The sequence below is a fragment of the Odocoileus virginianus genome, unplaced genomic scaffold (genome assembly GCF_023699985.2).
Source record: "Odocoileus virginianus isolate 20LAN1187 ecotype Illinois unplaced genomic scaffold, Ovbor_1.2 Unplaced_Contig_17, whole genome shotgun sequence".
Lineage (NCBI taxonomy): Eukaryota > Metazoa > Chordata > Mammalia > Artiodactyla > Cervidae > Odocoileus > Odocoileus virginianus.
Window position 1 is genome coordinate 346,650 of NW_027224334.1, and position 13,122 is coordinate 359,771.

Consider the following 13,122-nt stretch of genomic DNA (forward strand, 5'->3'; position numbering starts at 1 on the left):
AAGGCTGTATATTGTCACCCTGCTTATTTAACTTATATGCAGAGTACATCATGAGAAATGCTGGGCTGGAAGAAGCACAAGCTGGAATCAAGATTGCTGGGAGAAATAGCAATAACCTCAGATATGCAGATGACACTACCCTTATGGCAGAAAGTGAAGAGGAACTAAAGAGCCCTCTTGATGAAAGTGAAAGAGGAGAGTGAAAAAGTTGGCTTAAAGCTCAACATTCAGAAAATGAAGATCATGGCATCTGGTCCCATCACTTCATGGCAAATAGAAGGGGAAACAGTGGAAACAGTGTCAGACTTTATTTTTTTGGGCTCCAAAATCACTGCAGATGGTGACTGCAGCCATGAAATTAAAAGACGCTTACTCCTTGGAAGGAAAGTTATGACCAACCTAGATAGCATATTAAAAAGCAGAGACATTACTTTGCCAACAAAGGTCCGTCTGGTCAAGGCTATGGTTTTTCCAGTGGTCATGTATGGATGTGAGAGTTGGACTGTGAAGAAAGTTGAGCACCGAAAAATTGATGCTTCTGAACTGTGGTGTTGGAGAAGACTCTTGAGAGTCCCTTGGACTGCAAGGAGATCCAACCAGTCCATCCTAAAGGAGATCAGTCCTGAGTGTTCACTGGAAGGACTGATGCTGAAGCTGAAACTCCAACACTTTGGCCACCTCATGCAAAGAGTTGACTCACTGGAAAAGACCCTGATGCTGGGAGGGGTTGGGGGCAGGAGGAGAAGGGGACGACAGAGGATGAGATGGCTGGATGGCATCACCGACTTGATGGACATGAGTTTGAGTAAACTCTGGGAGTTGGTGATGGACAGGGAGGCCTGGCGTGCTGCGATTCATGGGGTCGCAGAGTCAGACATGACTGAGCGACTGAACTGAATGACAGCCTTTGTGATAGATATTGTTACACCCTTATCACAGATGAAAAAAAGCCCTGAGGTTAATTCAGTGAGATAAAATAATTTGTCCATTATTTAAACAGAGACTGTGCCATTTCCATTATATCATGATGTTCATATTACTCTGACATGCTCTGAAAACTATTAAAAGAAAAGCATATATTTTAGTTCTCCTGTGAAATCAGTTTAAACATCTTGAAAGGAAAATGCATGATATAGCAAAATATACAATAAAATACCTATGTACTTGCTCTGAAGCGATGCTAATATGAGCTTGGCATTTATTTAGGGATCTGCTCTGCCTACCATTATTTCACTTCCCTACCTGCTGCATCTGAATAGATTTTTGTATCCTTTTCCTTAAGAATACAGTTCTAGTAAAATCATTTTATTCACCCTCAAAACATTTTACCATAGCCAACTACAAATATTTACTCTCACTTGACAAGCAAGAGTCTTTTTAAAGGAGAGAAAAACAGTCTGCATAGCTGGTTTAAATTTTTGAACTCTATTTCATCCACAAGAACAAGAGAGGACCAGCAATCTCATAAACACAACTCAGCGTCATCCAACATGAGCTCATCTGTTTATATGTACATTCATGTGTCCTCTCCATGTACAAAGGATCTGAATTACCTGCACAAAATGCTTAGGAAAAGATAAAGATACAGAAAGAATAAACATCACAACCAGAGGAAATAAAAGTAAAATGTCAATACAAGAAAGACAAGAAATAAAATGTACACATATGCCAATACTGGGGCTCTATGTAAGTTACCAACTGAACTCTGAGCTTACTTACTGATAGTCAAAATGGGGAAAATTACATACACACAGTCAGTCACACAACTCTAACGTTTTATGAGGGAGAAATTTCTGGTTAATCGAGGTAAATCTTCTATCACAATTTACACCTAAAAAAATTTCTCAGGAGTGGAACTAAAAAAAGAGAGCAAAACTTAAGGAGAAAATGTATACTGCCCAGATCTATTTTATCATCAGAAACTGCAAAATGTGGTGATTAGTTCTACTATTCCTTTTCCTTTTTTTAAGCTGAAAGTCTTCTACAAAGAGAAGCTTTCCTGCATCAACTATTTAGTTACCGTGCATTAGAATCTGTACAAGAGATAATTCTTTGATTCTTTCCATTTATTTACTATTTTCAAAGCTAGTTCCCTTGTATTCTCAAAATAATCAATGAAATAATAATAAATTATAATATGTATACAATATATATTAATATAATATGAATAATAAAACATTTTATTCCCTTAAGGGAATAAAATAAAATACATCTTTTTTCAGATTATATAACTAAAAAAATTAGAATAATCATGTGAAATAAAGAAACAGAAATCTTTACCCTCTTAGATTAAATTCCTCAATTTTATAGAAAACTAGATGGTACTTGTCAACCTAAAAACCCAAGATTTTACTGTGATGATGGTTTCTTGCTATTTTATGCCCACTGACACTTTTCTATAGTTCTAGCAAATGTTAATTTGCTTCAGAGAAATCACTGGTTAACAAATCCTTTAAGGTAAGGGGCTTTTGTATATATAAAGATTCTTGGCTAGCATTAGGTACATTCTTGTGTGTTTTCAAAACAGAAAAAAAAAATCACTCCAAGTAATAACAGAAAAAACAAGGGCCCAAAGAGGTGTATCTCAATCAAATGAAATCTTATAATACTGAGTTATCACTGAAGCTGCTTTAGATTCTAACCATCATGCTACCAAATGGTTACTAAAAATCTGTAATGTTTTTGAATAGCTTCAGGGATGATTAAAACAATTTAATATAAGTATGTTAATTTTTTAAAAAAAAGTCTTTGTGGTTGCTAATATTCAAGGAGGAAAAAGAACACTAGAACCACAATTCTCTGAATAGATTATTGCCTGATCAGAGAAATAAAGTAAATCCTTTTCCTGATAGCTCAGGTGGTAAAGAATCCACCTGCAATGCAGGAGAACCTGGTTCGATTCCTGGGTCAGAAAGATCCACTGGAGAAGGGATAGGCTACCGACTCCAGCATTCCTGGACTTCTCTTGTGGCTCAGCTTGCAAAGACTCTGCCTACAGTGCGGGAGACCTGGGTTTGATCCCTGGGTTGGGAAGATCCTCTGAAGAAGGGAAAGGCTACCCACTCCAGTATTCTGGCCTGGAGAATTCTATGGACTGTATAGTCCATGGGGTTGCAAAGAGAAGGATAAGACTGCGTGACTTTCACTCACTCCTGTCACGATGCAGTTTTCAGAATTCTCTACTTTTGTATTAAGGTAAGGAGCATTTTGACAGTGATAGTAAAACACACTGGAAGAATACCTATTATACATTATTTCTGAAATAAACAACTATCCTTACCCTCATAATACCCCAAGGTAAGTATCTTGTTATGCTAAATAAATTACAAAAAGATAAACATATTTTATTTTACAATTTTTCAACTTGACTATTTTAGGGCCAAGACTTAGTCATTTGTGTAACCATAAAAATGAGGATTATGGAAATTGTTTCTTTCTACTGCTAATTAGCACTGTGTCCTTAGACCCATGAGAGAAAACACAGAAGATCTGGAAATGTGTATCGAGTCAGGGAAGAGTTGTTTAGGGCATGATGGTTTATAATGTGAACACTCAAACATCAAATTTCTAAGAGCTGGAGGCTTTTTCTGGTTCTCACCTAAGCCAATAAGCCCAAGAGTTGTTTTTGCTTTTGTTTTTGCTATTCTGGCATGCTTGCATTTTTTGGGGGGGGAGATCAACTAAGGAGTTTTATCATTGGAGGGAAACTGTTCTATGTTTCTAGAAAGGAGACAAAATTTTAGACTTTTCAATGAAGCTGACTTCACCAATATCATGCTTCTTTACATTGGGTTAGATAAATGCAATCCTTAGAGGAGAAGGTGGAGCTCTAGGTAATTTGACTTCCACACACCAACTTAACCTAGTGATACCTGCTTTAACAACAAAGACTGAAAGTTAGTTTTCTGCTTCACTGTAGAAATCCCTTTTAATGAAACTGGCCAAAGCCATTTTTAACTAAGGAGTAACTGACATATAATATTAGTTTCAGGTGTACAATATATGATTTGTATTTGTATATATTGCTAAATGGTCACCACAATAAGTCTAGTTAATGTCTATCACCATACAGTTACAAAATTTTTTTCTTAAGATGAGAACTTTGAAGATCTGCTCTCCTAGAAACTTTCAAATACATAGTACAGTATTAACTGTTTAGCTCTATATTACATTCCCATGACTTACTTATTCTATAATGGAAGTTTATTCCTTTTGATTGCCTTCACCCATTTTTTTTTGCCAACTCCTCTCACCCATACCTGGCCTCTGACAACCACCTAGCTGTGTTCTGACCACCCAATTTCTGGATTCCTATACCTAGACATGAAATCCAGACATGTCTATGGCTTCCTTCTATCCCTTCCATGAATCAGGAAGGCAGACTTTGTATTAAGATGTTGAGGCAGGTTTTCTGGATCTGTCCTTTGGTGGTGATGGTTTAGTCGCTTTATTCCGTGTTGCACCATATATCCTTACACCTTCTTTCATACACAACCGTTTGTACTTCTTAGTCTCCTACCCTTACACTACCCTTCCTGTTGGGGTCCTTTAATGGACCAGAACCTTGGTGGTACGGAGTCGACGAGAAGAAAGTAAAAGAGAGAAGGAGGCTGATATCCCTTGGTTTATGCAGAGGACCAATATAGTCCTTGACACAGGGCTTGCTTCATTCACCAAGGTACCAGGGGCCCTCTCGAGGGGGTCTTAGAAGCCCGGGCAGAAAAGTGAGCACGACGGGTCTCCACGCTCCAGAGAGTCAGCCAGAAAAAGTAGAGAGAGAGAGAGAAGAGAGAGAGAGAGAGAGAGAGAGAGAGAGAGAAAAGACCCGGGGACCTAAGCTCTGATGAAGCAAAGGTGCTTTAATGATTTTTCTATGAGTATATATAGGCTGTGGTACAAGAAACTTCTTTCGGGAATGATAGAGATCAGAAAACCAAATGTACAGCAACCGTTACCAAGGGAACAAGGGGTAATGTTAGTCACAAGGTCAGGAGACAATCCATATCTCAAGAAAGGGGAACGAGACTAAGCAGTTTTGTCCTAAAGAGAATGTTTACTAAAGGAGACCCAAGCCTGCCTCACACAATGACCTCAGTCCCTGGGAGCAGCGTGCTGTTCCGCTTGCAGAGGGACAGAGGACTCATGGGGGACGGCACGTAGGCATCCTCCGTCAAACACTCCCTGACACCCTCCCTCTTTGCTTCTCTCCACTGATAGCCACTAGCTGGTTCTCTATACCTGTGAGTCTGCTTTTTTATTGTATATATACTTATTTCTGTAACCATATGTAGTAAAAAAAATAACAAGTGTTCTTGACTATGACAATTCAAAGAAATCACAAAAAGGGTTTAAAAGGCAAACACTGTTTAGAAGCTGTCGTGGCTGACTCTTGTGATCCCATGGACTGTAGCTGGCCAGCTCCTCTGTCCACAGGCTTCTCCAGGCAAGAATATTGAAGTGGGTTGCCATTTCCTCCTCCAGAGGATCTTCCTGACTCAGGGATCAAACTCGCATCTCCTGCACTGGCAGGTGAATTCTTTACCACTGAGCCACCAAAAAACCCCTTGTTTTACCTGTAAATACACTTTGTCATATAATTTTCTTTACCTAAGCAGCATTTTAAACTTAGCAATAAGGTTCATGCTTAACTAGAAAATTTGTATGATTAAAGAGAAGAAAGCTCATGAATATTTTACACTCAATTTACAATAAAACAGATGGAAGTTATTTATAATACTTAAGAGAGTGGTGAGTTTCGATCACAGAAATAATAAAGTCTGGATTTTACAGTGGTGCCTGTCTTTAGATATACTCTATCCAGTTTCTTCCTTAAAGCCTATAACACCCATGAATGAAAAACACAGTTAATTGAAAAGGATGACATGAATGTTATAAACAGTGAAGAGAAAAAGCAAAAGAACATAATCTGAGGATAAATTTGAATTATTTGTACTGAGACTTTGTTGGAAATGGAAAGTTCATGTACTAAAAACTTAATTTTTAGAGTCTTGTGCATGAATTCATTTTATGAGAGGATCTGTATCAAAACTACATACTATGCCATAAAGAAATTGCACTATAAATGGGAATTTCAGATTTTAGTTGCAGTACTCTAGACATTTTCTAAGTCCACATGTCTCAGCATTCAATGCAATATGATAAGAAACTATATTAAAATTACATATAAAGTTTCCATTAACTTTCTGAAATATTACTGGGGAAGAATGAGGTGTTTAAGAGGGAGAAATATACTAAATGTAGGACAGTGCAAAACAGTTTGTATTACTGCCTATCAGTTTACTATCAACTGCTTTGGAAAAGCTAATGATGTTTACTAAGTACTTAAGTGCTTAATGGAAACTTGTTTATAAATTTTCCTTTTAATATATTAATATTTTGAAACAAAGTAGAAAACAAATGTGGAAAAAAAGCCAGCTTTAAGGTAAAACCTGAAAGGTTTTGAAAGAAATCTGTATATTATATATAATGGTTTCACTACTCTGTTTGGGCTTTTTTTTTTTTTTGCTATGTTATTACTTAAAGTGATAAACTCTAAAAAGCATTTGCAATTTTACACAGTTTACAGACCCCCATCATTTATGAATTGAAACGGGGCTGGGGGGCGAAGTATTAGAACCACTGAAGCAAAGAGAAAGGCAGACAATGAAAACTGGGATTTTTTTTCTTTTCTCAAGGGATGAGAATGGCTCATGAACTTCTACCAAGCTAGCTATGATCCTTCATAAGTTGAGAATGAGAGGAGGCATTTATTCTTAGGACATATATACTCTCGTATGCAAACAAATTTTTAAACATTTATCTTGCAATATCTTAAAAAACTTTTTTCACACAATACCCACACACACAAATTAAGTATCAAAATACCATTTTCAAGAAATGATGTTTTGGTATTTCCATTGTGGGCAAAGTAGTCACTGAAAGATGGACCTTTACAGACAGAAAGGTCAGGGTGGTGCTCCCAGTTAAAATGGAGAGAACAGAAAGTGCATCCACTAGAAGACAGGCATAGTTTCCATTAGGTCTTGTTAGAATATAAATTCCAAGGATGAGCTAAGTGCAACATTTGATAGTCTAACTCCAGACTTTCCAATCTAAGAGAAAAACAATGCCTTATTTTATGAAAATCTAAATAGTTCTTTCTCATATGTAGCGTGCTCAGTCATGTCTAACTCTTTGTGACTCCATGGACTGTGGCCTGCCAGGCTCCTCTGCCCATGAAATTTTCCAGGCAAGAATACTGGAGTGGGTTGCCATTTCCTACTTTAGGGGATGTTTCCAACCAAGGGATTTAACCCACATCTCTTGGGTCGCCTGCACTAGAGGTGGATTTTTCACTAGTGCCACCTGGGAAGTTTCTCTTTCTAGTATATCCAGTTATAAATACAACTTCCCCCTTTCCCAGAAATCGTGTACTTGTATTTTCTTTGGCTGTTTGTGAACCATGTACTCAGATGGCTGCCAATGATATCTTCTTTATATTTTAAGCTCTTGTGGGTTGATATGTCACTATGTAGATTTTTCTTCTGCACAATACCTGGCAAGCCCCATGCATCATAATGGTAATGATGATAATAATACACATTAGTGCCTTCAAAGATCATGTCAGATATGAAACAGGTGAATGATACAGTATGTCAAGACTTTAGTTATTCTCTATTTCTAAGTCAGCTGTTGCAATCTCATCCTCTATTTAAATTCCTTTAAATTTTCTATTTGCTACTATAACTATTTCCAATACTACTATTCCCAAAGCATATGTACTAAACTGCTATAAGATTTCTCAATGACTATGCTAACCATAAGCCTTCAAAATGATTTTCAGGTATCTATACAGAGCAAAATATATCACTAAAATATAAAGGCAGTTTTTCTTGGATAAATGTCTGATTTCTAAAGTCCAAACATAAATGGTTACTAGGCATATTGTGGTGATAAATTCATAATGTATGTAAATGTACAGTCACTACGCTATACACCTGAAGCTAATAATATTGTATGTCAACTACTTCGAAAGGTCAAAATAGCCCCAAAGTTATAATTCTGTTTTCAATAACCACTTAATGTCTTTAATAATTCCATTTCTGTTCTGATTACATATTTAATTCAATAAATCAAATTGGAGCCAAAATAACTAGTTTCACATATACCATATAATAACTGCTCAAAGTACACCACAAGTCTTAACTTGGTTATGTGAATTAAATTATGGTTATGACTTTTTTGTTATAACAAATTCTTCCTCCAAAAGAGATATCACTTTTCTACACTTGTAATTACATGAACACTTCCAAAAAGAAATATCAGGAGAGATAGTAAGATATATTGACATAAAAAAACATTGTTAAGTGCTTGAGAAAGTCACTAACACTATGGTAAACCTGTTGGCAAAAGATAAGCTTTGTCTTATATTGCAAAAAAAAAAAAAAACACACACACACACACACACACACACACACACATACTGTATAGTCCTATTTAGTCCATGCAATTCTCCAGGCCAGAATACTGGAGTGGGTAGCCTCTCCCTTCTCCAGAAGCCTACTGTACTTAAGCCTGTAAAATTCTTGTTCTTATTCAAAACATGATCAAACTTGGAATGCTTCTTCATTAGAGAGCTCCTGTTCAATTTCAGTAAGAAAATGAATTCTATTTTGCCCCCAAAACACTGAGCAGGCATTTCTAAAGAATCCACATAATTTGCAACTGAGTATCTTTCTTTGGTAGAAAAACTTTAGGTAAAATATGGAGTTGTTCATATTTTATGAAAGCAAGCTCTGTTTCTGGTTTGAGGAGGATGTGGAAGACCCTTTGCTCCTGCTGAAAGCACAACAAATCCCCAGCTAAACCTCAACACAACACACTTCTTTCCACAGAAGAGGTGCGAACATATAAAAATGTAAAAGAATTAACCAGGAAGACGCCACTTTCATATTTTAGACCCACTGCTGAGCTTGGAGAAGTGAGCCCATCACAGAAGGGCAGTGTGTCAGGCAAGAAGAAATCAGTCGAGGTCTCTGAATATATTTGTGGACTCACTTCCCAGATCTAAATCCAGAGGGGCTCCAAAGGCAAAGGCGTACCCTCTGCTCAGTCACTGTCCTACACACGAGGATTTTAAGAAGCAGTAGAGGTTGGGCATAGGACATGTGAACTGGCTCACCTGTGGCACAGAACTGGAGGAAAGGCATCAGACACAACAAAAGGTGGCAAGAAGACACTGGCTACAATTTTAAAAAGCTGCCATAGCTAAGTGTGGGACAGCATGTCAGTCTGAAATAGCTGAGAGCACCCCAGGAGGTATTCTGCACTCGCAAGGTTTTCCACAGGCCTCCACCAGGTACTCACGACAAAACTGGGGGAGGGCCAGGAGGCATGACAGAACTCTGGTCCAACAAAAGCAAGATACAAAGCAAAAATTATGGGAGCAAGAAGCAGTCCAAATGTTATCTGGACAAAAATTCAAGATGGCTTCCATTAAAAACAAAAAAGACCAAAAAAAAACACCAACCCAAACCAAACCAAAAACCCAAAACCTTACTGAAAATCATAAAGGGGAGAAAGTGAGAATGATGTCGCTCAGTCGTGTCAAAAAGGGGAGAAGCCAGAATTCTCCAGACTGCCTTTTCTTCATATAAGTTCCATTATTTTCATTATGAAAGCAAGCAAGAATAAGAAATACTTTATTCACTAAGCATTTGCATCTAATCATGGGCATAATTTAAGTTAAATGTTTCACTGAACATGCATACCATGTTTTGCATCAGGAGAGAGGGAAAACAGTAACATTGGAGAAGACTCCTATTAGCAGTGTCAAAACAGTCTGTTTGCAATGTTCTTACAGAAGAATTTCAAATCAGTACATTTTCAACCCCGTTTCAAGCAAGGGGGGGAGAGTGGGGGTTAATTCTTGTCTCCCAACCTTGCTGTGGGCTAGACTGAGTGACTTGTTTTCAAAGAACAGAGTATAAAATAGGGGAAAATATTAATAATACTGTAGAGAAACCTGGCAAATGCTATGTTGGTAATAGAGATTATATCATGAGTGATATTACACTGATAGTATATCCCTGGTATGATGTGAGAATACCTTTTCATCTCTATGGCAGCCTTCTTCCAAACCCACAACTCCAGTCTAATCATGGGAAAAAAAACTAAAAACAAAACAAAACAAAAACACTAAAAATCCAAGTGGAAGGACATTTTACAAAATACTTGGCTAGGACTCCTCAAGATTGTCACGGTCATGGAAATAAGGAAAGACTGAGAAAATGTCCCAACCAGAAAAGACTAATAAGACATGATGATTAACTGTAATGTGGTATCCTCCTAGATGGGATCCTAGAACAGAAAAAGGAGATCAGTGGAAAAATGGGTGGAATCCAAATGAAGCCTGGAGCTTAGCTTGTAGTGGCGTATCAGCGCTGTTTTCCCAGGTCTGACAAATGCATCGTGACAAAGAAGATAACCTTAGAGGAAAATGGATGAGGGATACACATTATATCTCATATTATCTTTGACACTTTTCTGTAAATCGAGGGATTATTTTCAAAAGTTTATAAAACAAAATATTTTTTAAAAAAACCCACAAAAGTAGTATGTCTAGGAAAAGAGGAGACCAAGGGAGTTTCTCTGACCTGTGCCTGGTGTCCACGAGCACATTCACCCTCATATACTTGTCTTGCTCCTGCTGCTCGAATAGAACACTCCATGTGAATGAAGCTCACTGCTCTAAAGTGAACTGACAGACTGCTTATCCCCTCACACCATAGCACAAGAAAACTCTTTTCTGTTGTCTAAAAAGCACAGAGTTGACACCTTCAGTGTTTTCACCAACACACCACAACTTCTCACCACCATCCCAGATGTGTGCAGTTATTTCAGTTTCAGGCTGTGAAAAGCAAATATATCAATTTCTTCCTATTTTTAATCATTTTTTTTAAAGTTTCCATTTTTTGACCTTTAAGACAAAATTTTGAGAGCTTCGATCTGTATTTCAAGTGAGTGGTTCTGAGCACCCTTCAACACTGTTACATGATCAGTTGATCACTCAGATGGACACTGCAAAGGGTTGTGGTGTGACACTTTATATATAGAGTTTTCGATTATTTTTAGAACACTGTGTTTAATTTATTCACATAATGGGCCCCTAGAAAAAGACCAGAAACATAAAACCCACAAAATTTGAACTTTAACAAAATATGGTAGAATGTAAAAATGACTAATTCTACAGGCTCATACCCAAATAGTTATACCTATAAACCACACTCATCTGGTCAAATTTCTTATATAACAAACCAAAATATCTGTGGTATTTCAGTAAAAAATGTTAAAAGAAACAATATACAGAGGATTTTACCCTAACTGATTATCACATCTGCCATGATAAACTAGACAAGTGCTTGCAAATAGAATCCTGAAACACTCTTTCCTTATCTTACCACTCAGAAACCAAACAGGAACAAAGATATTTTCCTAAAGGTCAAAATTCAAGAATTCCCAACACAGACATGAAAACTGTTTTTTTTTTTTTTTACTACTTTTGATGGCCTAACACATAAAAAATACAATAAACACTAAAAATTCTCAACAAATAATTTTCTTGTAGTATAAATATTACCAAGAATTATCCTAAAATGACTTTATAATATAATCTTTAATAGGATGCTAATATGTTCATAATTTTTCACAGAACATCATATCCTATACCATATAAAAATGAAAAAATAATTGTCAAAATTTCTATGAGGGAATCACAACATCATATTACTTAGAAAAGAATTGGTTGTTGCTCAGTTGGTAAGTCATGTTGGACTCTTTGTGGCCCCCGTGGACTGAGTTCCCAAGGAAAGGGTTTACAAACACATAAGAGGTTATGAAACATTCAGCAAGTTCAATTATTTGGATTTATAGATGGAAGAAGTTAAAATCCAACATTTGTTTAAATTTCTATAGAGTTTGGAAGAAAAGAGATAGTGTTAGGGCAAGAACCAACTTCTCTTTGTTCCTCACGATCTTCCCACAACTAACTTCTTTAAGAAACTATGGCCTTCATCTCATGCCCAACCATCAGCAGTATCCTCACGGCTAAGCAAAGTGAGCCAGAAAGTGCTCCATCCTTGGACTTCTGTGTGTGTAGGAACTGGATTTAAAGGAAATTCTTTAAGTACATCATCAACATCAAAACACAAGGCTTAGCAATTACACACTCATACCAGTGGTTAGCCCAAGGCTTCTCACTGAACCCCAGATGCCCAACACAGCCCCATTATTCTCACCATTGGAAGAAAGCTAAAAACTTAAGGAATTCAGAATGATCTTTAAAGTCAAAAGTAGAATAGAAATTATCAGAGAAAAGCAGAGAGGCACAGAGGATCTCTAATGGGAAATTCAGCCAAATCAACTTTGGAAAAAGCTATCTTGCTGCTTTGCTCTCCTCTCACCTCACTGCCACCCTCCAGATCCCTCCCAAATCCCTCCCAAAAGCTAGTTCTTAAGTTATATGACATTTATGATTTAAACTGTTAGCTCAGCTGGTAACAAATCTGCCTGCAATGCAGGAGACCCAGGTTTGATTCTCAGGTCGGGAAGATCCACTGGATAAGGACAGGCTACCCACTCCAGTATTCTTGGGTTTCCCTGGTGGCTCAGCTGGTAAAGAATTCTCCGCCTGCAATGTGGGAGACCTGGGTTTGATCCCTGGGTTGGGAAGATCCCCTGGAGAAGGGAAAGGCTACCCACTCCAGTATTCTGGCCTGGAGAATTCCATGGACTGTATAGTCCATGGGATCACAAAGAGTCGGACATGACTGAATGACTTTCACTTTCACTTTGTCAGTACAGGTCTGAAATCTGATTATTATGATAATCATCATCTTTACCACCACTAATACTTGCACAGCATGATTTGGTTTTGACAGTAAATTTCAAATTTCTGATAGCTAGGGTATAAATGGCCTTTTGGAACAGTGTCTATTTGTAATTTCCTTTCACAAAATGTTCTTCTAAGCCAGAGCAAAAAATACGTATTTAACTGATTGTATGACTTGTATTCCTTGTAAAATAATAACTGGCAAGTAATTAACAAATAAATTAAGTGATGAA

At 37.3% G+C, this 13,122-nt stretch overlaps 1 protein-coding gene across 2 annotated transcripts in view; it reads right to left on the reverse strand.

Annotated features, from left to right (window-relative positions):
• NT5DC1 (5'-nucleotidase domain containing 1) overlaps window positions 1-13,122 on the reverse strand; it is a 117,140-nt gene that overhangs the window by 41,856 nt on the left and 62,162 nt on the right. The gene's annotated exons all lie outside the window — the stretch shown is intronic.